Raw genomic sequence first — 25,165 nt, forward strand, 5'->3', positions numbered from 1 at the left:
AAACCATATGATAATAGACTCTCTCTGCTTGACTTATTTCACTCAGCATCATCTCTTCCAGTCTTGTCCATGTTGCTACAAAAGTTGGGTATTCATCCTTTCTGATGGAGGCATAATACTCCATAGTGTATATGGACCTCATCTTCCTTATCCATTCGTCTGTTGAAGGGCATCTTGGTTCTTTCCACAGTTTGGCGACTGTGGCCATTGCTGCTATAAACATTGGGGTACAAATGGCCCTTCTTTTCACTACAATCTATCTTTGAGTTAAATACCCAGTAGTGCAATTGCAGGGTCATAGGGAAGCTCTATTTTTAATTTCTTAAGGAATCTCCACACTGTTCTCCAAAATGGCTGCACCAACTTGCATTCTCACCAAGAGTGTAAGAGGGTTCCCCTTTCTCCACATCCTCTCCAACACATGTTGTTTCCTGTCTTGCTAATTTTGGCCATTCTAACTGGTGTAAGGTGCTATCTCAATGTGGTTTTAATTTGAATCTCCCTGATGGCTAGTGATGATGAACATTTTTTCATGTGTCTGATAGCCATTTGTATGTCTTCATTGGAGAAGTGTCTGTTCATGTCTTCTGCCCATTTTTTTGACATGATTATGTTTTGTGTGTGTTGAGTTTGAGAAGTTCTTTATAGATACTGGATATCAACCTTTTGTCTGTACTGTCATTTGCAAATATCTTCTCCCATTCCGTGGGTTGCCTCTTTATTTTGTTGACTGTTTCCTTTGCTATGCAGAAGCTTTTGATCTTGATGAAGTCCCAAAAGTTCATTTTTGCCTTTGTTTCCTTTGCCTTTGGAGACATATCTTGAAAGAAGTTGCTGTGGCTGATATCGAAGAGGTTACTGCCTATGTTCTCCTCTAGGATTCTGATGGATTCGTGCCTCACATTGAGGGCTTTTATCCATTTTGAGTTTATCTTTGTGTACAGTGTAAGAGAATGGTCAAGCTTCATTCTTCTATATATAGCTGTACAATTTTCCCAGCACCATTTATTGAAGAGACTGTCTTTTTTCCACTGTATATTTTTTCCTGCTTTGTCGAAGATTATTTGCCCATAGAGTTGAGCGTCCATAGCTGGGCTCTCTACTCTGTTCCCACTGGTCTATGTGTCTGTTTTTATGCCAGTACCATGCTGTCTTGGTGATCACAACTTTGTAGTAAAGCTTGAAATCAGGTAACGTGATGCCACCAGTTTTCTTCTTCTTTTTCAACATTTCCTTAGTGATTCGGGGTCTCTTCTGATTCCATGCAAATTTTAGGATTATTTGCTCCAGCTCTTTGAAAAACACCAGTGGAATTTTGATCGGAATGTCATTGAAAGTATAGACTTCTCTAGGCAGTATAGACATTTTAACAACGTTTATTCTTCCGGTCCAAGAGCATGGAACGGTCTTCCATCTTTTTGTGTCTTTTTCAATTACTTTTATGAGTGTTCTGTAGTTCCTCGAGTACAGATCCTTTACCTCTTTGGTTAGGTTTATTCCCAGGTATCTTACGGTTCTTGGTGCTATAGTCAATGGAATCAACTCTCTAATTCCCCTTTCTGTGTTTTCATTGTTAGTGTGTAAGAAAGCAGCTGATTTCTGTACATTGACTTTGTATCCTGCCACGTTACTGAATAGCTGTATGAGTTCTAGTAGTTTCAGGGTGGAGTCTTTTGAGTTTTTCATATAAAGAATCATATCATATGCGAAGAGAGAGAGTTTGACTTCTTCATTGCCAATTTGGATACCTTTTATTTCTCTTTGTTGTCTGATTGCTGTTGCTAGGACTTCTAATACTATGTTGAACAAGAGTGGTGAGAGGGGGCATCCTTGTTGTGTTCCTGATCTCAGTGGGAAGGCTGTGGGCTTTATCCCATTGAGGATGATATTTGCTTTGGGTCTTTCATAGATAGATTTTATGAAGTTCAGGAATGTTCCCTCTATCCCTATACTTTGAAGCATTTTAATCAGGAACAGATGCTGGATTTTGTCAAATGCTTTTTCTGCATCATGTGGTTCTTCTCTCTTCTCTCATTGATTTGTTCTATCACATTGATTGATTTGCAAATGTTGAACCATCCTTGTAACCCAGGGATGAATCCCACCTGGTCATGGTGGATAATCTTTTTAATGTGCTGTTGGATCCTGTTGGCTAGGATCTTGTTGAGAATCTCAGCATCCATATTCATCAGTGATATTGGTCTGAAATTCTCCTTTTTGGTGGGGTCTTTGCCTGGTTTGGGGATCAAGGTAATGCTGGCTTCATAACAAGAGTCTGGAAGTTTTCCTTCTGCTTCAATTTTTTGAAACAGCTTCAGGAGAATAGGCGTTATTTCTTCTTTGAAAGTTTGGTAGAATTCCCCAGGGAATCCGTCAGGTCCTGGGCTCTTGTTTTTTGGGAGGTTTTTGATCACTGCTTCAATCTTGTTACTAGATAATGGTCTATTCAGGTTGTCAGTTTCTTCCTGGTTCAGTTTTGGGAGTCCATAGTTTTCCAGGAATGCATCCATTTCATCTAGGTTTCTTAACTTATTGGCGTATAACTGTTGATAATAACTCCTGATGATTGTTTCTACTTCCTTGGTGTTAGTTGTGATCTCTCCCTTTTCATTCATAATTTTATTAATTTGAGCTTTCTCTCTTTTCTTTTGGATTAGTGTGGCCAATGGTTTATTGATCTTACTGATTCTTTAAAAAAACCAGCTTCTAGTTTCTAGTGCTATTCTTTAGGGCCTGTTAGAATACGCTTATTATATACTATTTTAAATTTCTCTTTGTGATTTACTTATTAAACTGAACTATATTCTTCCAATCTTGAAGGCTTTGGTATTTTGTGAGTATCTTTATCTGTATAATAATCCTTTCTTCCATATTCTGAACTGACTGTTAAGTTTATTGTTATTTTATTTTCATTGCCTTTTAAATTGTTAATGTCTGCAAGATTTTATAACTTCCCAGGAAAGAAAAGGAAATTAAACATGAACCATAGTGCACTTGAACAAAATATGTGCTGTTGTTATAGATTGAGTGAATAAATTCATACTGAAAAGTATCTGTTAGAGTCTTGTTTACGAGTTACTAACTCACTCTGGTCAGAATGGCTAAAATTAAGAACTCAGGAAACAACATCCATTGGCCAAGATGTGGTGGTAGGGGAACCCTCCTTCACTGTTGGTGGGAATGCAAACTGGTACAGCCACTCTGGAGAACAGTATGGAGGTTCCTCAAAAGGTTAAAAATAGAACTATCTTATGACTCAGCAATTATGTTGCTAGGTATTTATTCAGGGGACACAGAAATAGTGATTCAAAGGGGGCACATGCCCCCAACATTTATAACAGCAGTGTCCACAATAGCCAAAATATAGAATGAACCTAGATGGCCATTGACACATGAATGGGTAAAGAAGAAGTGGTATACACACACACACACAATGGAATATGAGTCAGCCATCAAAAAGAATGATATCTTGACATTTGCAACAATATGGTTGGAATTTTAGGATATTATGCTAAGCGAAAGAAGTCAGTCAGAGAAAGACAGATACAATATAATTTCACTCATATGTGGAATTTAAGAAACAAAACAGATGAACATAGGGAACGGGAAGGAAAAATAAAATAAAACCAGAGAGAAAGACAAACCATAAGAAACTCTTTAACTATGGGAAACAAACAGGGTTGCTGGAGAGGAGGTGAGTAGGGGGAAAGGGTAACTGGGTGATGGGCTTTAAGGAAGGCACTTTTTGTAATGAGCACTGGGTGTTGCAACTGATAAATCTCAAAATTCTACCCCTAACACTATATGTTATCTAAATTGAATTTAAATTAAAAATTTAAGAAAGAGTCTAGTTTATTTGATTCCACATATTCTTTCCCTACCAAGTCAGATTTTTAAAAAAGTGTAATTTCTACTATCATAGACAGTTTTACTCAGATGAATATTGTGTAGTAGAAAGGTGGCTACTTGCATGGAGATTGTTACATGTAGATAACAGTGTGACAACTGTCTGTAAACAAACAATTGACCGTACTGCAGTAGACTTACTGTAGAGGTGAACTTATATTTGGCCCCTATTGTTGGAACCCAGTTACTGCATGTATGCAGGTGTTCTTTAGTCCTCTGTTATATTTCTTCACATCCGAAATGGACTTTATGAGTGTTCATTACCTGAATTTCCAACACTGGAACTGAAGTGAGGCTATTCTAAGAATATGATGAAATTCATAGAACTTCTTCAATAGAAATGTACACATACAGATACACTCAAATTTTTAAATTTAATATTAGGCAGTTTGTAGAACTCTAAGATTAAGAATAACTGGGGAAAGAAATGTAGAGATCAGGTTAAGTTAGAGAGGGGTAGATATCACTGGTAAGATAAAAGAAAACAAAGAAAGAAAAAAAATAAGTTTAATGTATAGACTGTGTTCTTCAGATTATTGGCTTTCTGGCTATGCATACTTAATAGATGATTTCTCTGGGAATTCTAAAAAATGACTTACCTCTTTAGATCAGTGGCAGAGATGAAAATTGAAGGGAAGTTGGTAATATGTGCCAAGATAAATGTTAATATACAAATGCAGCAGTCACAATTAAAATTCTATCCTAAAGAAATAAAAAAGTATAGATGAAAAAATATATATGTATATGAACGTTCATTTCAGTGTTACTATGGCAAAAATGCAAGCACTCTGAATAAAGCATAGATCAACTAAATACGGCATGTTTTTGTTAATACACTACAACACAATCATGACAAATAATGTAGATCAATGCCTCTCAGCTTTAATGTACATATGAATCAATGGGTGTTCTAAGAAATGTTTAGCAACTGGCTTTCTGAAAAAAAAATTTATGTGAAGTATTTGATGATTTATGTGATTCAAATATTCTACCATGTCTGATTTAATGCTACTAAAGTGATGCCACTGAATGTAGAGTTGGGGAGAGATGTCCACTACTGGTTCACTTAAAATGCAGCCACCTCTAGCACACCACTGAAGGATGAATCACTTGTGGCCTTGTTTAAATGCAGATTCTGATTTAGAAGTTCTGGGAAAAATCCTGAGACTTTTCATATCTAAAAAGCTCTTAGGTCATTTTGTTGGCTGCTGCTCTGGGGACAATTGGAGCAGTGAGGTTGTAGAATAATATCTGTTGGCAAGAGAAAAAAAATTTCCAGTATATTACTTTATGAAACTAAAACCTGAGACAAAGTTGTGTGGGTTATTGTATTATATTTCCATGATATATATAGTATGGACACATTGTGTCCTCTGATATATTATATTCATATATGTGTATATAATGTTAATATGCCCAGTAAGTTGATAGTAAGTTGATAACTTATAGGAATGGAATAAAAAATTTTATTTTTTTCTCCTATGGACCCTTTAAAATTAATTTAGTGGAGGAAGTTTCTACCCCTGAATGCAAACTTAAAAACCAACTGTCTAAATTATGAAGTACAGTATTCATTTAGAAAATAGGATGTGAAGTTTTAATAATCAAAATTCTAAACTTTATTTAAAATTAAATTTTCTCCCTTCTTTCAGATAGGACAATTTTTGGGTGGCCTACCTGCTTTTGGGAAGGAATATGGATATATATATACCCTTCCCAAGGAAGGAGGCTTCTCCTCCTTCTTTTCTTGATCTGCAGTATGTCCAATCTTGAATTCATGCCTTTTCATGGTAGGTCTATGTGGGAGAAAGGAGGAAAAAGAGGGTTAAGAAAGTTCTCACTGGAACTACTAGCGCTGTGAACTGGCTGTGCCTCTCTGGGCTGACAGATGTCGGATGCATGACTCCTTCCATGGAGCACATTGGTGGATTTCTCAGAACCTCATATCTGGGGACTTCTTTACCTGCCATGCCTCTCATGTGAATTACTATTCTGTGTGTTCTTCTGGGAAGCTCTCTGCAGCCCCTAGAAATCCTGAGTCCATCTCCAATTTCCTCTTACTAGGATCCATTTACCCTTTGACAGACATAAGACAATCCTAGTACTTTTTCACTTGGGAAATTTTCACTTATCTTTTGACTTGAGCAACTCAGAAAGTTTAGGCCATGTCTCCAGGCAGCAATGGTTCACCTGGCTTCACCATCAGAGAAGTTGGCCTTTGGTGTATTCCTTAGATTTCTCCAGGGGAATGTCGGACTCTCGTCCACCACACCCCCATTTTGGGATCACATATTAAACTTCTCAGCAGTTCTGTTGAAGCTGGTATCTCCTCCTCCTTCATTATTAAGCTTTAAGTATGGGCAGGCATTCCTAATGCTTCTCCCTTGGGTGTCAGTTGAACACCCAGAATTTCAATAGCTCTCTACTCATATCTTCTCTTGAAATCTTTGTTCTCTAGTTAGGGTTTCTTTCTGCATCCCTGTGGTGGTTGAGAGTACTAAGAGCCTTGGAAGAATCCTACCTCCTCCCCTTTTTGTTTAAATTGATAAATTATACATTTGAGTATGGCTCTTCCTTCTGATATAAAAGATCAATGAAGGTAGTTGTGAAAATTAAGTGAGTTAGCACTTAAAATGCACTTGTAATGCTAAACAGTAAAGGACTTAATAGTGTATAACATATCCTTATGCTCAAGGAATCTTTGCTATTATTATTTGTTGGGGCAGATTGCATGTTGTATTAATCTCTGTCAAGGACCTCAGTGCAGAAGTAGGCACTCCAGGAAATTGTTGAAATTGAATTGAATTCATCTTCCAAGACAGTTATCACATTAGACAAGGCAGTGTTCAGTTGGAGAAAACTCACTTGGCTCTCTGGAAAAAAAATACATGAAAACATGCAATGTAATATTTATGAATTTTGGGTTTGAGGGTGTGAAGGGACTTAATTAAAGATTATATAAAGAGAAAGCAGGATGAGAGAATTTTCAGAGTTTTCAAAACAACTCTGATACACCTGTAGAGTGTGTCTTATAGAATGTTAACTGTTACATACTAAATTATCCATGACTTTTTTTATTTTTTAAAAGCTGAATGCTTGTTTAGAAATGCACCACATAAATGAACTCAGAGCTATCAGGCAATGCCCCATTTCCCATTTGACTTTTAGGATTCTTATGAATGGAATCTTAATTTTCAAGTAACAGATAATAAAGGGACAGTGGAATCTTAGAATTTAATAAAAACACAAAAAAGTAAATAATCTGTAACATATTTGGGCTATGCCTGATGGTTAGATCTTTTGAATATAGGCATACCAAGGAAGGTTTTTCTTTTCTTTTTATTTACTTGTTTATACTCTGTCTTTTCCCATAAAGTATCTGTGGTCACTATATAGATATTTTGATAAAAGACAGCCTCTTCCAAGCTTTTAAAAAATACAGCTTCAACAAATATTTTTATAAGTGAATCTATTTATATTTTTTATAACTTAGTAACTCAAAACTTAGAAAGCAAAATTCTTTATTTTTAAGATTATGTTTATTGAGACTTGTCAGAAAGATCAATATGAAATAAATCCAATATACTTACACATATATAATTGCATATTATATATGAACATATTTTCATTTTATTTTTTGAAAATATTTTAAATAAAAAACAAGGCTATTATTTTCAATAATAAAATACATATGGATTTATTTATTTTGAATTAACATATAATGTATTATTTATTTTAGGGGTACAGTTCTGTGATTCATCAGTCTTACACAATTCGCAGCATTCACTATAGCACATACCCTCCCCAGTGTCCATCACCCTGTCACCCCATCCCTCCTACCCCACCCCCATGCTAGCAACCCTCAGTTTGTTTCCTGAGATTAAGAGTCTCTTATAGTTTGTCTCTTTCTCTGGTTTTGTCTTGTTTCATGTTTCCCTCCCTTCCCCTATGATCATCTGTCTTGTTTCTCAAATTCCTCATATCAATGATATCATATGATAATTGTCTTTTTCTAATTGGCTTATTTCACTTAGCATATTACCCTCTAGTTCCATCCATGTCATTGCAAATGTCAAGAATTCATTTTTTTGATGACTGCATACTATTCCGTTGTATATATATACCACATCTTCTTTATCCATTCATCTGTTGATGGACATCTAGGCTCTTTCCATAGTTTGGGTATTGTGGACATTGCTGCTATAAACATTTGGGTGCACATGCCCCTTTGGATCACTACATTTGTATCTTTATGATAAATACCCAGTAGTGTAATTGCTGGATCATAGGGTAGCTCTATTTTCAACTTTTTGAGGACCCTCCATACTGTTTTCCAGAGTGGCTGCACCAGCTTTCATTCCCACCAGCAGTGTAGGAGGGTTCCCTTTTCTCCACATTTTTGCCAACACCCATTGTTTCCTGACTGGTTAATTTTAGCCATTCTAACTGGTATGAGATGGTTTTGCTTTGTATTTCCCTGATGCCAAGTGATGTAGAGCACTTTTTCATGTGTCTTTTGGCCATTTGGATGTCTTCTTTGCAGAAATGTCTGTTCATGTCTTCTGCCCATTTCTTGATTGGATTATTTGTTCTTTGGGTGTTGAGTTTGATATGTTCTTTATAGATTTTGGATTCTAGCCCTTTATCTGATATGTCATTTGTGAATTTCTTCTATTCTGTCAGTTGTCTTTTGTTTTGTTGACTATTTTCTTTGCTGTGCAAAAGGTTTTTATCTTGATGAAGTCCCAATAGTACATTTTTGTACTTTGGTGATGTTTCTAGGAAGAAGTTGCTGTGGCTGAGGTTAAAGAGGTTGCTGCCTGTGTTCTCCTCAAGGATTTTGATGGATTCCTAACTCACACTTAGGTCTTTCATCCATTTTGAGTCTATTTTTGTGTGTGGTATAGGGAAATGGCCCAGTTTTATTTTTCTGCATGTGGCTGTCCAGTTTTCCAAACACAATTTGTTGAAGAGATGATCTTTTTCCCAATGAACATTACTGCTTTGTCAAAGATTTGTTGACCATAGAGTTGAGGGTCCATTTCTGGGCTCTCTGTTCTGTTCCATTGATCTATGTGTCTGTTTTTGTGCCAGTACCATATTGTCTTGATGATGACAGCTTTGTAATAGAGCTTGAAGTCTGGAATTGTGATGCCACCAACTTTGACTTTCTTTTTTAATATTCCTCTGGCTATTCGGGGTCTTTTCTGGTCCCATATAAATTTTAGGATTATTTGTTCCATTTTTTTGAAAAAAATTTATGGTATTTTGATAGGTATTGCATTAAATGTGTGGATTGGTCTAGGTATCATAGACATTGTCACAATATTTTTTCTTCTAATCCATGAGCATGAAACATTTTTCTATTTCTTTGTGTCTTCCTCACATTCTTTCATGAGTATTCTACAGTTTTCTGAGTATAGATTCTTTGCCTCTTTAGTTAGATTTATTTATAGGTATCTTATGGTTTAGGTGCAATTATAAATGGCATTGACTCCTTAATTTCTCTTTCTTTTGTGTTTTGTTGTTGCTGTTAAAATACATATGACTTTTTGATCAAGAATTACTGAATAATCTGTTTTCAGGGGATTAGTGAATAATTTTGGCTTGATAGATGATTCAGCAGGCAGAAACTTCATTCTAAAATTTATAAAAAATTTCTGTATTATTTACGTTATTCTCTTTGTGTCATGAATAAAACACATAGTTTCATGAGCATTGCAAGTAAAGACACTTAAATTAAGCTTACATTAAGATATTCTTTTAAGATTAAATTTTAAGACTTTAAGACACAAATCTATTAAAGTGTAATAATGAAACTATATTAAAGTCTTAGCTTGTGCTGTGGTATGCAGTTGCAGTTGGCTCTGGTTTGTAACAGAGGCTCTACCTTCTCAGGATAGTTCTGTTTTCTAACAATAATTCCCAAAGATGATTAGTTCTCATCACAGATATCTCAAAACCTTGTCTCAATGTAAAGTACCAGTATTCTCATTTCTAGCTTCCAATCATGATGGAGTAACAGGGACCAGATTGACTCTCCTGTCTCTAACAATTTTAAAAATGTTCAAATCATAGAAATAAGAATTTTCACATTGCACAGCAGGCAGCAAAACACTAATCCCTGAGGGAAAGTAAAGAAATTAGATGTGCCTTTGAATCTTCTTACTACTGCCTGGAGAGAATTTACAGTCTACCAAGAGGAAAAGTAAACTCAAACAGAACCTGAAGATGTCTCTGAGTTGAGGAAATAGAGTTGAGAGATTGTAGGATTTCAAGGGAGCTAGAATTCACATGATCATGATCACATGAGTATCATGAAAGAGAGGGTCCTATAGAGATATATTCTAGACATCTTCAAAAGATTTATTCTGCATGTGTTCAGCTGAGTATCAAGCATTGCATATGTGTGAGGAAATTACCCAACACTAGGGGCACCTGGGTGGCTCAGTTGGTTAAGCTGCTGCCTTCAGCTCAGGCCATGATTCCAGGATCCTGGGATCGAGTCCCACATCAGACTCCCTGCTAAGCAGAGAGGCTGCTTCTTTCTCTCCCTCTGCCTGCTGCTCTACTTACTTGTGCTATTTCTCTGTCAAATAAATAAATAAAATCTTTAAAGGAATAAAAAGAAATTACCCAACCTAGAAAAGAACCACTGGAAAAGAGCTAGTGGAACACTCCCAGAGGTCACAGACAGTTGGTTTATATTTCTACCCAGCAAAAATACATAGCTATTAGTTAAGAATACTCAGAAGGGTAATACCTCAGTAGTGGGGCAAAATTAGTCCTCACCAAAAGCTGTACTCTTCCTGATTAATAAAGCCTAAAATTGAGCCTCAAAAGGATAAAATTTTCCAAATAACCCAACTTTTCATTGAATAAAACTCAAGAATATTTCGAGTATCTAGTAACCAACAGTGTAAAATTCATAATATCTGGCTTGCAAAGAAGGAAAAAGATGACCCATCATGAAGAGAAAAATCAATCAGTAGAAACGGACTCAGAAATGATTTACATGATGAAATTAATGGGTAATAATTTTAAAACCATATTACAGTTCTCTACTATACATTCAAGAAGATAAAGGAAAGCATGAGCATGTTAAGGAAACAAAAACAATATGTAAAATTGACTCCAATAAAACTTATAAGAGACAAAAAATACATGGTTTGAGATATATACATTGGGTTGGATCAATAGGAGATTAGATACTACAGAAGAAAAGATTAATAAATGTGAAGACGTCACAACAGAAACTATTAAACACAGAGAAAAAAGACTGAAAAAATGGACAAAACATCAATGAGCAGCAGAACAACTAAAGTTGGCATACTATATGGGAAATTAGAATACCCAAAGGAGAGGAGAAAGAGGCCAAGACAGAAAAAATATTTGTGGAAATAATGACTGAAAATTTTATTTTGAAACTGAATATTGATAAAAACTGTGAGCCTATAGATTCAGTAAGTTCAACAAACCCCAAACACAAGAAACATAAAGAAAATTACCCCAGAAAGAGTATAATTAAACTGCTTAAAAGTAGTGATAGAGTGAAATCTAAAGAGTAGCCAGAGGAAAGCACATTATGTAAAGAAAAATGAATGATAGTGACTGTCAAAAATAATGCAAGGTAGAAGATGGTGGAGTGATATCCTTAATGTATTGAAAGAAAAAAAAGACTCCTATCAACCTAGATTGATACACTCATCAAATATATGTTTATAAAAAATAAAAAAAAATCTTCGAAAGCAAAGGCAAAATAGACATCTTCAGTTACATACACACTGGAAGAATTTAACTCAGAATTGCACTATAAAAAATGCATTAGATTTGCATTATAAGAAATTCTAAAATATGCTTCGTGGATAGGAAAAAGACACCAGAGGGAACTCTGAATTTATACAAATAAATAAAGAATATTCAAAATGGTAAATAAATATAGATATAAAGGTACAAAGGGAATCAACTACCAAACACTGGTGCTGAGAATATAAAATGATATAATAATTTTTGTATACAGTTTGAATGTTCTTTTTATAAGTTACATTTCACTTACTATTTGAACTAAACATTCTTTTCCTAGGTATTTATCCAAAAGCAAATAAAACACAATAAGACTTTTATATAAATATTTATAGCATTTTTTTTTTTTTTAAAATAACTGAAACCTGAAAAGAACCCACATATCTATCAACAGGTGAGGGGATAAATAAATTGTGATGTATCCATGTAATGGATTTGAATAATAGTAAAATGTCAATATCAAATGATACTACAGTAATAAGAAGGAATGATTTATTGATAAATATAGCACAGTAGATGAATCTCAAGGTTCATTGTTGACTATCATAGGTTAAGTAGAATACATGGCTTATGATTTTATTTATATAAAATTCTATAAAATGCAAAGTAATTTTATAGGCCTACCTCAGAGATATTGCAAGTTTAGTTGTAGACTACCACAATAAAGTAAATATTATAAGAGTGAGTCAAATTATTTTTCTGATTTCCCAGTGCATAAAAAAATGTTTATATTATACTGTAGTCTATTAAATGTGCAAGAGCATATGACTAAAAAAACAATGTACATACCTTAATTTAAAATAATTTATTGCTAAAAAATGCTGTCTTCTGAGTGCTAATGGAGATATATCGTGAGATTAATGTTGTTTTTGTGCCTGCTAAATACAACATCCATTCTGCAGCCATAGATCAGGAGTCATTTTGACTTTCAAGTCTTATTATTTAAGAAATACATTTGGTAAGGTTATAGCTGCCGTAGATGGTAATTTCTCTGATTGATTTGGGCAAAGTAAATGAAAACCTGGTGAAAAGGATTCACAATTCTAGATATAAATTAAAAACATTCATGATTCTTGGGAAGAGGTAAAAATGTCAACAGTAACAAGAATTTGGAAGAAGATGGTTTTAACCTTCATGGATGACATTGAGGGGTTTAAGACTTCAGTGAAGTAACTGCAGGTATGGTGGCAATAGTGAGAGACCTAGAAGCAGAAGTGGAGCCTGAAGAATTGCCACAAACTCATGATAAAATTTGAACAGATGAAGAATTGCTTCTAATGGGTGAGCAGAGATATTTCTTGAGATGTAATTCATTGGTGAAGATGCTGTGAAGATATTGAAATAACAACAAAGGATTTGTAATATTACATAAACTTTGTTGATAAAGCAGTAGCAGGGTTTGAGAGGATCAACTCTAAAAGATGTTCTACCATAGGTAAAATGCTATTAAACAGGACTGCATGCTACACAATCATTCATGAAATTAAGAGCCAATTAATATGGCAAATTCATGCCCTCCCTCTTTTTCCTTCCTTCCTTCTTTCCTTTTCTCACTTCATTACCAGTTTAGACTGAGGGAATAATACATGTGGACACTCTTCTAGTGCTAAGAATAAGGAAGTGAGTAAATTAAGATCTTTAGTTGCATCTTTAAGTTGCAGTGAAAAAGGGCAACAAAGAAATAACAAGGAAATAAGTGTCTTATATTGAGTCTGGTAAGGATAAAAGCTAGGAAGAAAAATGAAGTAGAAAAGAAATAGAGGTGACAGGACAGAGTGGTATTGATATATAGGACACGAAAAATGCATAAATGTCTCTCCTTACTGATCTTTGAGTAGAGCTCTCATAAAGGGAGTGAGCCAGGCCGAAGGGTATTTCAGATATAGACTAGTAAGTATAGAGGTACTGAGGTTAGAGTTTTATTACTGTGTTCAAAGAACATCACTGGGTCTAGTGTGATTTAAGTGGAGAGAACAAATTGGAAAGTGCTTGGAAAGAAGTTTGGAGACATTATAAGTGTCACGTACAAAAAATTAAGGATTTTGGATTTGGCTCAAATTATTACTGGAAGCCATCAGGGTGTTTTGAGTAGGAGAATGACCTGCTATGAGTTACATTTTCATTTACTCTTTTGTAAAGAATAAGCCATATGATAGCAAATGTGGAAGCAACCAGATCATTTCAGAATAAAGTAATTTTAAGGCAAGAGATGATGGTGGGTTACACTATATGGAAGTCATGGATATGGTAATAATTGGTGAGATTTTGAATGTATTTTAATAGTAGAACCACAAATCTTATTCATGGATTAGATGTAAGGAAAGTTAAGAAAAATTAAAAGTGGCTTCTTGTTTTTGTCCTGAGCTACTGGGTGAATTGTGGTATCATTTACAGAGGTGAGAAGATTAGAGGAGAAGCAGGTTTTAGGAGAAAAGTCAAAGTTCTGTTTGGGAGCTGTTAAATTTTTGGTGTTTATTAGCTATTAAAGTAGGCAGTTGGGTATATGAATCTGAAGCTCCAGAGAGATAAAGAGCCTGGAGATACAGTATGTAGATGCTATTTACAGTGATAAAACTTGATGGTATCACTATTAAAAGGGTCTCATTAGGAAAACAGGAACTAGGTATTTCAACAGAGGAGATATAATTTAGGCAACTAATTATACACATATTAGGGCTGACATAGCAAAAATGGGAACACAAAGAAACCATAGAGTAGATCACTGCAGGAAGCAGCTGATAACCCAACTCACAGGGAGAACAAAAGGGGGGAGTTAGAGACTTGGAGTCAAGAAGTTCAAACCACTCAGTGGTAGACTGCTAAATGGGCACAGAGAGGATAGTTGAGGGAGTCCTGAAAAAATCAGGCACTTAACATTCGAGGTTAGGAAGAGGAGGTAAATCTGCAAGGTGATTAAGGATAATTAGCTTATGAGGTGAGAGGAAACGATGAAGAGGGTAGAATACCAGAAGACAAGTGAAAAAAAAGTTCAAAAAGGAGAGATTTTCTAACCATGTTAAATGCTCTTTATAGGGGATGAAGTCTGAAAGTTGCTATGGGATTTGATCAGATGGAGGTTGTTGATGCCTTGACAAGAGCGGATGTAAAGTCTGGAGTGAGTTCAAATAGGAATAGGAGGCATGATAGTGAGTTTATACAAATGTTTTTTTTTTTAATTTTGTATTTCTTTTTATTTTTTTATAATTTTTTATTTTTCATAAACATATAATATATTTTTATCCCCCGGGGTACAGGTATGTGAATCAACAGGCTTACACACTTCACAGCACTCACCATAGCACATGCCCTCCCCAATGTCTATAACTTCACCACCCTCTCCTATCCCCCACCCCCGGCAACCCTCAGTTTGTTTTGTGAGATTAAGAGTCTCTTGTGGTTTGTCTCCCTCCTGATCCCATCTTGTTTCACTTATTATTTTCCTACCCTCCGAGCCTCATGTTGCATCTCTACTTCCTCATATCAGGGAGATCATATGATAGTTGTTTTTCTCTGATTGACTTATTTCTGTAAGCATAATACCCTCTAGTTCCATCTACATCATCGCAAATGGCAAGATTTAATTTCTTTGATGGCTGCATAGTATTTGATTGTATATATCTACCACATCTTCTTTATCCATTCATCTGTTGATGGACATCTAGGTTCCTTTCATCATTTGGCTATTGTGGACACTGCTGCTGTAAACATTCGGGTGCACATGACCCTTCGGATCACTACATTTGTATCTTTAGGGTATATACCCAGTAGTGCAATTGCTGGGTCATAGGGTAGCTCTATTTTCCACTTTTTGAGGAACCTCCATGCTGTTTTCCAGAGTGGTTGCATCAGCTTGCATTCCCACCAACAGTGTAGGAGGGTTCCCCTTTCCCCATACCCTCGCCAGCATCTGTAGTTTCCTGACTTGTTAATTTTAGCCATTCTGACTGGTGTGAGGTGGTATCTCATTGTGGTTTTGATTTGTATTTCCCTGATGCCAAATGATGTGGAGCACTTTTTCATGTGTCTGTGGGCTATCTGTATGTCTTCTTTGCAGAAATGTCTGTTCATGTCCTCTGCCCATTTCTTGATTGGATTATTTGTTCTTTGGGTATTGAGTTTGCTAAGCTCTTTATAGATTTTGGATACTAGCCCTTTATCTGATATGTCATTTGCAAATATCTTCTCCCATTCTGTCAGTTGTCTTTTGGTTTTGTTAACTGTTTCCTTTGCTGTGCAAAAGCTTTTGATCTTGATGAAATCCCAATAGTTCATTTTTGCCCTTGCTTCCCTTGCTTTTGGCGATGCTCCTAGGAAGAAGCTGCTGTGGCTGAGTTCGAAGAGGTTGCTGCCTGTGTTCTCCTCAAGGATTTTGATGGATTCCTTTCTCACATTGAGGTCCTTCGTCCATTTTTAAAAAAAGATTTTATTTATTTATTTGACAGAGAGACAGATCACAAGTATGCAGAGAGGCAGGCAGAGAGAGAGGGAAGCAGGCTTCCTGCTGAGCAGAGAGCCTGATGTGGGACTAGATCCCAGGACCCTGGGATCATGACCTGAGCCGAAGGCAGAGGCTTTAACACTGAGCCACCCAGGTGCCCCAGAGGTCCTTCATCCATTTTGAGTTTATTTTCATGTGTGGTGTAAGGAAATGGTCCAGGTTCATTTTTCTGCATGTGACTGTCCAATTTTCCCAGCACCATTTGTTGAAGAGACTGTCTTTATTCCGTTGGACATTCTTTCCTGCTTTGTCAAAGATTAGTTGACCATAGAGTTGAGGGTATATTCATGGGCTCTTTATTCTGTTCCACTGATCTATGTGTCTGTTTTTGTGCCAGTACCATACTGTCTTAATGATGACAGCTTTGTAATAGAGCTTGAAGTCTGGAATTGTGATGCCACCAACTTTGGCTTTCTTTTTCAATATTCCTCTGGCTATTTGAGGTCTTTTCTGGTTCCATATAAATTTTAGGATTATTTTTTCCATTTCTTTGAAAAAAATGGATATACAAATGTTTTTCAAGGACTTACGTAACAAATTGGAGAAAGGAAATAGAGAAGCAGTGGAAAGGAATACGAGATTATGGTTTTTGGTTTTTTTTTTCTTTTACTATCAGATATGACAAATTGATTTTCTGATGGAAATGATTCAAATGAGAGAAAAAACTTGATTGCAGGAGAAGGATAATTGCAAGAGCAAAATTATTGAGTAAGTCAAGGGGAAGGATACAGTATGGAAGTTAAGGAATTGGACATTCATTTATTTTAAAAAGAAACTTGAGACTATGAGTACTGATAATGGAGGATAAGAGAAAAATGAGGCAATGGGGGTTTGGGAAGAAAGGAAAATACAGTCATTTTGACTAGGCTGAAGTTAGTGGTCATCAATAGCGGGCAAGGGTGGGAATAATGAGAACTGTTCCCTCTGGGTACAGACGGTAAGCCATAAATTTTCTTGAAAATTTTCTTGAAAATTTCTAGAAAATTTTAAAATAATTTTAAATTATTAATTTAAACAATTTTAAATCTTAAATTCAAATCAAAATTTAATCAATAATTAAATGTCAATGCAAGTAAATTAAACATTTAAATAAAAATTTAAGATTTATGTTAAAATTTTAAATTAAAATTGGTCAGGGCACCTGGATGGCTCAGTGGGTTAAGCCGCTGCCTTTGGCTCAGGTCATGATCTCAGGGTCCTGGGATCCAGCCCCGCATCGGGCTCTCTGCTCAGCAGGGAGCCTGCTTCCCTCTCCCTCTCTCTCTGCCTGCCTCTCTGCCTACTTGTGATCTGTCTCTGTCAAATAAATAAATAAAATCTTAAAAAAATAAAATTGGTCTGTTATTATGCTGAGTGAAATAAATCATAGAGAGTCAATTATCATATAGTTTCACTTACTTGTGGAGCATAAGGAATAACATGGAGGACATTGAGAGATGGAGAGAAGTGCATTCAGGGAAACTGGAGGGGGACTGTGGACTCTGAGAAACAAACTGAGGGTTTTGGAGGGGAGGAGAGTGGGGGGTTGGGTGAGCCAAGTGGTGGGCATTATGGAGGGCACATATTGCATGGAGCATTTGGTGTGGTGCATAAACAATGAATTTTGGAACTCTGAAAAGAAATAAAATGAAAACCAAAATAAGCCAAAAACCAAAGCAGAACAACAAAAAAAATTGGTCTGTTATTTATTATCATCACATGTAGGCAATTTTAAGCAATGTCTGTGATACTGTACTCCCTGAAAAAAATGTTTTATCAATCTAAGTTCTAATCTAAATGGTTGCTATAATTATTCTCGAGTTTTAATAGCTTCAATTTAGCACATAAAAATGTGCTACATTGCTAATGTCCTTATTCTTTAATAAATATTGTATTCTGTTGAGTTATTTTGGGGAATTACTATTTAAAAATTGGCCTCTGAGCTCCAACACAGAGTTAACTTCAGTGGTTTCTTTTGTAATTTAAAATGGTTTATAATCATTTGCTCTTGCTTCAGGTGAATTCGCCTCTGTATATATTCCCAAGGTTAACAGTAAATTGAAAATAAACAATGATAGTTCAGTGATTGTAAAGACAACAGTACTTGAATTATTTCAATATTGCCACTTTCTATGTGAGCACTTGGAGTTTTTAACTGTTTATAAGTTGCAACAGTGGAACAGAGTTCAAATTGTGAATTGTTATGGTTTTTTTTTTTGAGAATTCAATTTTAATTATTCCATAAAATATATTTGTTCTCTGCCATAATTATTGCAGATGTGTTGTTGTGGAAGAAGAGAGGATGTTGAAATATGACCCGTTTGTGGTGTCAGTGTGTTGTGTACAGCTGGCGGTCATGAACGTTAAATGAGATCGCTAGCATGTTTCTGTGTCTCCCTCCACCCCAGCATATTCAGCTGTAGAGTCACAGGCAGCACTCCTGTTCCCAGCATTCAGGGATAGTGTCAGCTAACTGGCTTTGAGATAGAGGACAACACTATGCAAAGGGCATAGCAGATTATAAGATATTCATTCATAAATGTGTGAGAGCTTTGGTGATTTAAAGGAGGTAGGGACTAAGGTTATTTACATAATAGAGTTGGGAGAAATGAGCAAATGAAATCCAAGTTACCACTGTTAATTTGTTTTTTCTTATACCACAGGCTAGTCAAGATTAAAGAACTTGGGTTATACTTATTTGTGCTATAACTTCTTCATGAAAAAATAAACAGAGGAAGATATCTGTCCCATTTATCTTTGAAGTATACAAGGGGGCAGGTAAAATGCTTAAATATATACAATTAGTAAAGTTGATAAATAGGATTAACTCAAGCTTTCTGGTTTCCTTTTAGTGGCTCATATATTAAAATAGATCAAAATATATGGTATAGAAACTACAAGATAAACTTCTTTATTGAACTTAATGTCATATGATATACATTTAAATAATACATCCACTTCTGTTTTTCACAGCTAGTGATGTGTAGAATTCAGGGAAAATATAGAGAGAGCAATCAAGATGTTATTAGAATGAGAAAATAATTTTTCACTGGAAGCATGGTGCATACCTTTCTTCTAGCTAAATTTATACGCTATATTCCAAAGCCAATTCAGGGATTTTATTTGTAAAGCAATTATTTTGTTCATTTAAATTGTTCTTTTATTTCCAAGTTGATTTATATTTTAATGAATTATTTACAGAAATACTTTTTTGTGTGTATCTACTATATGCTAAGAAAACATCTATTGTGTAGAATCAAGGAATACTTATGAGACAGTTATGAACTGCAGTTTAAAAACTCATCTACAGAGAAACATACTCTCCTGACTCCACTTACTGTTTAGTATTTCTGGGTAGTCAGAAAATTTTAAACTTAGTCTCTTGTATTTCCTGCTTCCTTCCCCCAAATTAGTTTCAGAAATGTGTTATATCGAGATATTGGGGAACACAGGATGTCATTATTAAATAAATATATTAGTTTGAAGGCTGCAGTTGATATGTCATGGTTTGAATTAGCATGGCCATTCTGAATTTGTGGCTTTATGTTAATTTAGTGTAATGCTTGGGGAATCTTCCTAGGAGGCTGATCATGTTACAATGAGCTTGGATATATCATATTGGCAAAACTCTTCCAGGTCTTTGTGATATTTCACATAGAACTGCTGTAGAGTTCGGAGAGGAAATTTACCCCCTTCCCCTTCTCCCCTGTCCCAGGCCCCCAGTCAGGGAAACTCTACTTTATTATTTGGTGTTGGGTTGGGTATAAGGGTTAAGAGATCTCTCTCTGTGTTTTGTCCAAAATATTTTGTTGATACCCTGTGTTAGTTTTTCCTATTGTTGTTGTAACAAATGACCACAACATTAACGTCTTAAAACAACACACATTTATTTTTACAGTTCTGAGCTAAAATCAAGGTGTTGGTAGGTCTGTGTTCATTCTGGGACCTCTCAGGGAGAATTTGTTTCCTTTCCTTTTCCAGTTTCTAGAGGCTGTCTTTAGCTCGTGTCCTGCAGTTAGCAACCACATTATTTTAACTCTACTTTTATCCTCACATCTTTTTCTGATTCTTAGACTCCCATATCCCTCTTTAACTTCTAAGTACCCTCGAGAATTCCTTGGGCCCACTTGGATAATTTGGAGTAATCTGCCCATCTCAAGATCCTTAATGTAATAGCATTTGCAAAGTCCCTTTTGCCATGTAAGGAAACATAATCACAGGTTCTAGTGATTAGAATGTGGACATATTTGGTGGTCATTATTCTGTCTATGACACAACTCAGAATTCCTGATCTATCTGGGACTTAGGCTTTTTGGAAAAGCCTGAGAGAAAAATTAGGGTTTTTCTGTTTTTGTTATTGTTTTGCTGTATTCATTCTATTTGAATCTAATTCTTTGCTTGAATGAGAGGAAAGCAAAATACTGAGAGGAGAAACCCAACAGTAACAAGTCAGTATGGAATTTTTTTTGTTCCACAAGACATACATATTAAAAAAAACAAAACAAAGCAAAAAACACTTGTTGGGGCGCCTGGGTGGCTCAGTGGGTTAAGCCTCTGCCTTCAGCTTGGATCATGGTCCCAGGGTCCTGGGATCGAGCCCCATGTCAGGCTCTCTGCTCAGCAGGGAGCCAGCTTCCCCACTCTCTCTGCCTGCCTCTCTGCCTACCTGTGATCTTTCTTTCTCCGTCAAATAAATAAACTCTTAAAAAAAAACTTGTTTAGCTAAATGGAAATGTTTAATGGAAGCATAAGTATTTTTTTTTTTTTTTATCAAGTATCCTGTTATTTTCTGAAGGGGCACACTTAACTGTTCTCTTTCTTCACTGAAGACAATACTGAAGATATGAGCCTCATACAAATTAATACATGTTAAATAAGTGGAGTAAAGTGAAGTCTTACGGTTTCTTTTCTGGAATGTTGCGTGAGTTCATTTGCAATCCTGGATTAAGGGAAAGTACTCATCTCCATTGGGATTTCATTGTCCTGATGCAAGCTGAACCTGTTGAAATTCTTGGAATGGAAAACACATTATTGAAGGGGGAGAAGGTGGGAGCTATGGTCTGGCATATCCCACCCCCAGTCTATCTCTTCAGACAGGATTCCCTCCCCCAACCAACATGTATTGAAGGCACAACTAGGTCAAGTTCCTATAGCTGCTAACCTCCCTCTCTCCAAGGTTAGTTGGACATGTTCTGTTTTCCACTGGTAAAATCATTTGGCTGCCATCTTTGTTCCTTCATTGGCCTGCAGAACAGTAGAGCACACATGGAAGCCCTCACTTAGCAAGCCTTAAATGATAACCAACAAAGCCCATCCTTACTTAATACTGAAATGTCTCTGAGAAAAGCTGTCTTCCAAAACCAGAATGTCCTTAGACATTATTACTGCCTCAAAAGGAGGTACCTGTGCCATTATCCAAACAGAATGTGTGTTCGTACCTGATGAATCTGCTAATGTATCATCTTTATTAGGTCACCCAAGAACACAAGTGAAATCCTGAATGATCCAACCTTCAGCCTAGGGGACTTAATAAATTAATGGCTAGACTCATGGACTTCTTAGTAGAAAAAAATATTTAGTCATTTTGGGAATCATTATCTTGATCTGTGTTTTCTCTTGCATGTACCCTTATTGTTGCTATGGTATGTGCCTCATTTGACATCTGTCTGGAATCAGATAGATGCCAAATAAGCTACCTCCATCCTAGTGAAACCCTTTACTGACCACTCTGGACACACTGCCTGCCGAAGAAGGGAAAATGTAAGATTATAAGAGCCAACAGGACAGGTGTAGTGTTGGAGAAGGTTATTAAGAGAACACGACTGCTAGTTGACCTGTAAGCTGGACCTGGGCAATCCAAAGCTTCTTAATTCTCCCCTGTCCTCAGAATGTGCATCTGCCCACCATTCCCATGCTAGGGGCTGTTTTAAGAACACAGCCTTGAGAGAGTAATGTGTTGCTGAGACCATCTGGACTAAATTCATGACTGAATCCAGTTATGGCTTCTATTTAAGATTCTGGCAGGCAGATGTGGAGACCTACTGGTTTGTGTCTTGTGGCTGTCTAAGACAAGCCCTTTCTGTAAGTTTATTAAAACTGTCACCTTTGTGGAGCATAACGAATAGCATGGAGGACAAGGGGAGTTAGAGAGGAGAAGGGAGTTGAGGGAAATTGGAAGGGGAGGTGAACCATGAGAGACTATGGACTCTGAAAAACAATCTGAGGGTTTTGAAGGGGCGGGGGTGGGAGGTTGGGGGAACCAGTATTGGAGAGGGCATGGATTGCATGGAGCACTGGGTGTGGTGCAAAAACATGTCCACAATAGCCAAACTATGGAAAGAACCTAGATGTCCATCAACAGATGAATGGATAAAGAAGATGTGTTATATATACACAATGGAATACTATGCAGCCATCAAAAGAAATGAAATCTTGCCATTTGCGACAACATGGATGGAATTAGAGCATATCATGCTTAGCGAAATAAGTCAAGCAGAGAAAGACAACTATCATATGATCTCCCTGATATGAGGAAGTCGTGATGCAACATGGGGGCTTAAGTGGGTAGGAGAAGAATCAATGAAACAAGATGGGATTATGAGGGAGACAAACCATAAGTGACTCTTAATCTCACAAAACAAACTGAGGGTTGCTGGGGGGAGGGGGTTTGGGAGAAGGGGGTGGGATTATGGACATTGGGGAGGGTATGTGCTTTGGTGAGTGCTGTGAAGTGTGTAAACCTGGTGATTCACAGACCTGTACCCCTGGGGATAAAAATATATGTTTATAAAAAATAAAAAATTAAAAAAATATGCAAATTAAGACCATAAGATATTGTTTTTTACACATCTAATTAGAAACTATTTTAAAAATAGTGATGAACTCATAGTGAGAAATTCACTTCTATATACAGCTCATATGGGTAAAAACTGAGAAAACCTTTAAAAATGAAATTTATCAATCACATATTTAGACACAACAGTTCCAGAGAAGAAAATAATCAGGAACATTTATGAAAATTTATATCCAAAGATGATTGGTTATTAGATTATGAATTTCAATAAAAACACCAAAACTTCACCAATGTCCCATAACCAGGAAACAGATTAACAGATTATGGTATATAAAAAGATATTGATAATATGTAGACTTCAAAGATTTTTCAGAATCTTTTAAAAATGCTTCTAACAATCTGGATATAAAAATCTACTTGGGATATAATTTTACTTATGTTGGAAAAAAAAGGTGTCCTTAATAAAGAGCTCAAAAATTTAATACTGATTATTACCATGTTGAAGAACTATGGTTAACTTTCTTTTTTCAAACTATTGTCAGACCTGAACGTCATTTCTGATTCTTTCAGTCTGGATTACCTGATGGATCTTTTGGTAATTTTTATGTTTCCTTAGAGTCACCCAACTCTAGCTTTAAAAGTTTAGCAGCAACTAGAACATACCTTTAGGAGAAAGGCATGAGCCTGGAGATAGAGTGCTCTACAGTGACTCTTTTTTTAAAAACCACTTTATTGAGATTCTTGATCTCACACAATGGGATGATAAAAGGTGGATGATAACAAAGTTTTTTGCAACTCTACAATGATTGCCCTGTTATAGATAACTGAACCAGAGTAACTCACGTGAAATAATATGTGAATAATAACCTTTGGGTTTTTTTTTTTTTTGGCAAGTCACAGTTTCTTTGAAAACCTTCTCAATAAGGTGGGTTAGGCTGCTCTGGAGGGCCAGATGAAGAGAGTGAGGTCCAGGGATATCAGATGGATGAATAGGTTATAAAACTGATGATCTATTGATAAAGTGGAGCTTAGTTGACAGAAGAGGGTTGAGGCAAGACATTTTGCATGAAGGTAGCTGGTTGGGATAGGGGTCAGGGCTGGACTTCAAGACTGGAAGAAATTGAAATTTCAAACCAGAGAACTTAGAATTTAGAGATTGAGAGCTAGGATCACTTCTATGATATTTTTTTCATTGTCTTCCTCTGCTTGCTATATTGTCATTATATCCATGATTTATCTCTTACTGGGCTTTTCTTAGTTCCCAGGATTCACTATATTCTTTTGTTTGTCAAGGACTTCTCATATTCTGTAGGTTGTGCCTTTCTGCTTCTTCTTTATTAATAGAACGCTAGAGTTTTATTTAGTATAAGGTATTTAGCATGGCTGCCCAGCTAAATGCTTTATTGCCCAGATTTCCTTGTAACTTGTCATGGTCTTGTGACTAGATTGTAGGACATGAGTAGAAGTGATTCGTACAGTTTCTAGGTGATGCTCTTAAAGGGTGAGGAGCATGTCTTCCAATTCTCCTCTCTTTGCCTATGGCTGGAAACTAGACTTGGGAGATGGAACAGTCATCTTAGACAATAAGATGGAAGCTGTTTGTTGAATAAGGCAGAACAACAAGAGAGAAGAAGACTGAGTTCCTAGTCCTATGAAGCAAAGAGATTGGACTTAGATTGCTTATGTTTGAATTGTTTTGTAACTGACTATTAAGTTTTCATATTAAGATGTTGATATTTTGGTTTTTGTTAGAGTCAAACTTTATCTTCTTCCTCTCTCTGCCTTTTATCTCTCAGACTTCACCTTAAATACCCAAAGAAGTTATTCCCACTTCAAAAACTAGTTTGGTTTTTTCTAAGATACTGCATTACTTTGTATCTTTTATCACATTTGTATTTTTGTTCTTTGCCAATTTATAAGTCCTGTGAGGGAGGAACTGTATCTTTTTTAAAATTTTTTATTTTTTATAAACATATAGTATATTTTTATCCCCAGGGGTACAGGTCTGTGAATTGTTAGGTTTACACACTTCCCAGCACTCACCAAAGCACATACCCTCCCCAATGTCCATAATCCCACCCCCCTTCTCCCAACCCCCCTCCCCCCCCAGCAACCCTCAGTTTGTTTTGTGAGATTAAGAGTCACTTATGGTTTGTCTCCCTCCCAATCCCATCTTGTTTCATTGA

General features: G+C 36.1%; 1 long non-coding RNA gene across 4 annotated transcripts in view; it reads left to right on the forward strand.

Moving 5' to 3' along the window:
• The window catches only part of LOC116584550, a 195,657-nt gene that overhangs the window by 56,423 nt on the left and 114,069 nt on the right, over positions 1–25,165 (forward strand). For 2 of the 4 annotated variants that reach the window (XR_004283227.1, XR_004283230.1), the window contains exon 2: positions 18,850–18,964. The exons of the other annotated variants lie outside the window; for them this stretch is intronic. This is a non-coding gene — a long non-coding RNA (uncharacterized LOC116584550). The remainder of the gene's footprint in view (positions 1–18,849; positions 18,965–25,165) is intronic. 4 annotated transcript variants of the gene reach the window in all.

Source organism: Mustela erminea, chromosome 2 (assembly GCF_009829155.1).
Source record: "Mustela erminea isolate mMusErm1 chromosome 2, mMusErm1.Pri, whole genome shotgun sequence".
NCBI lineage: Eukaryota > Metazoa > Chordata > Mammalia > Carnivora > Mustelidae > Mustela > Mustela erminea.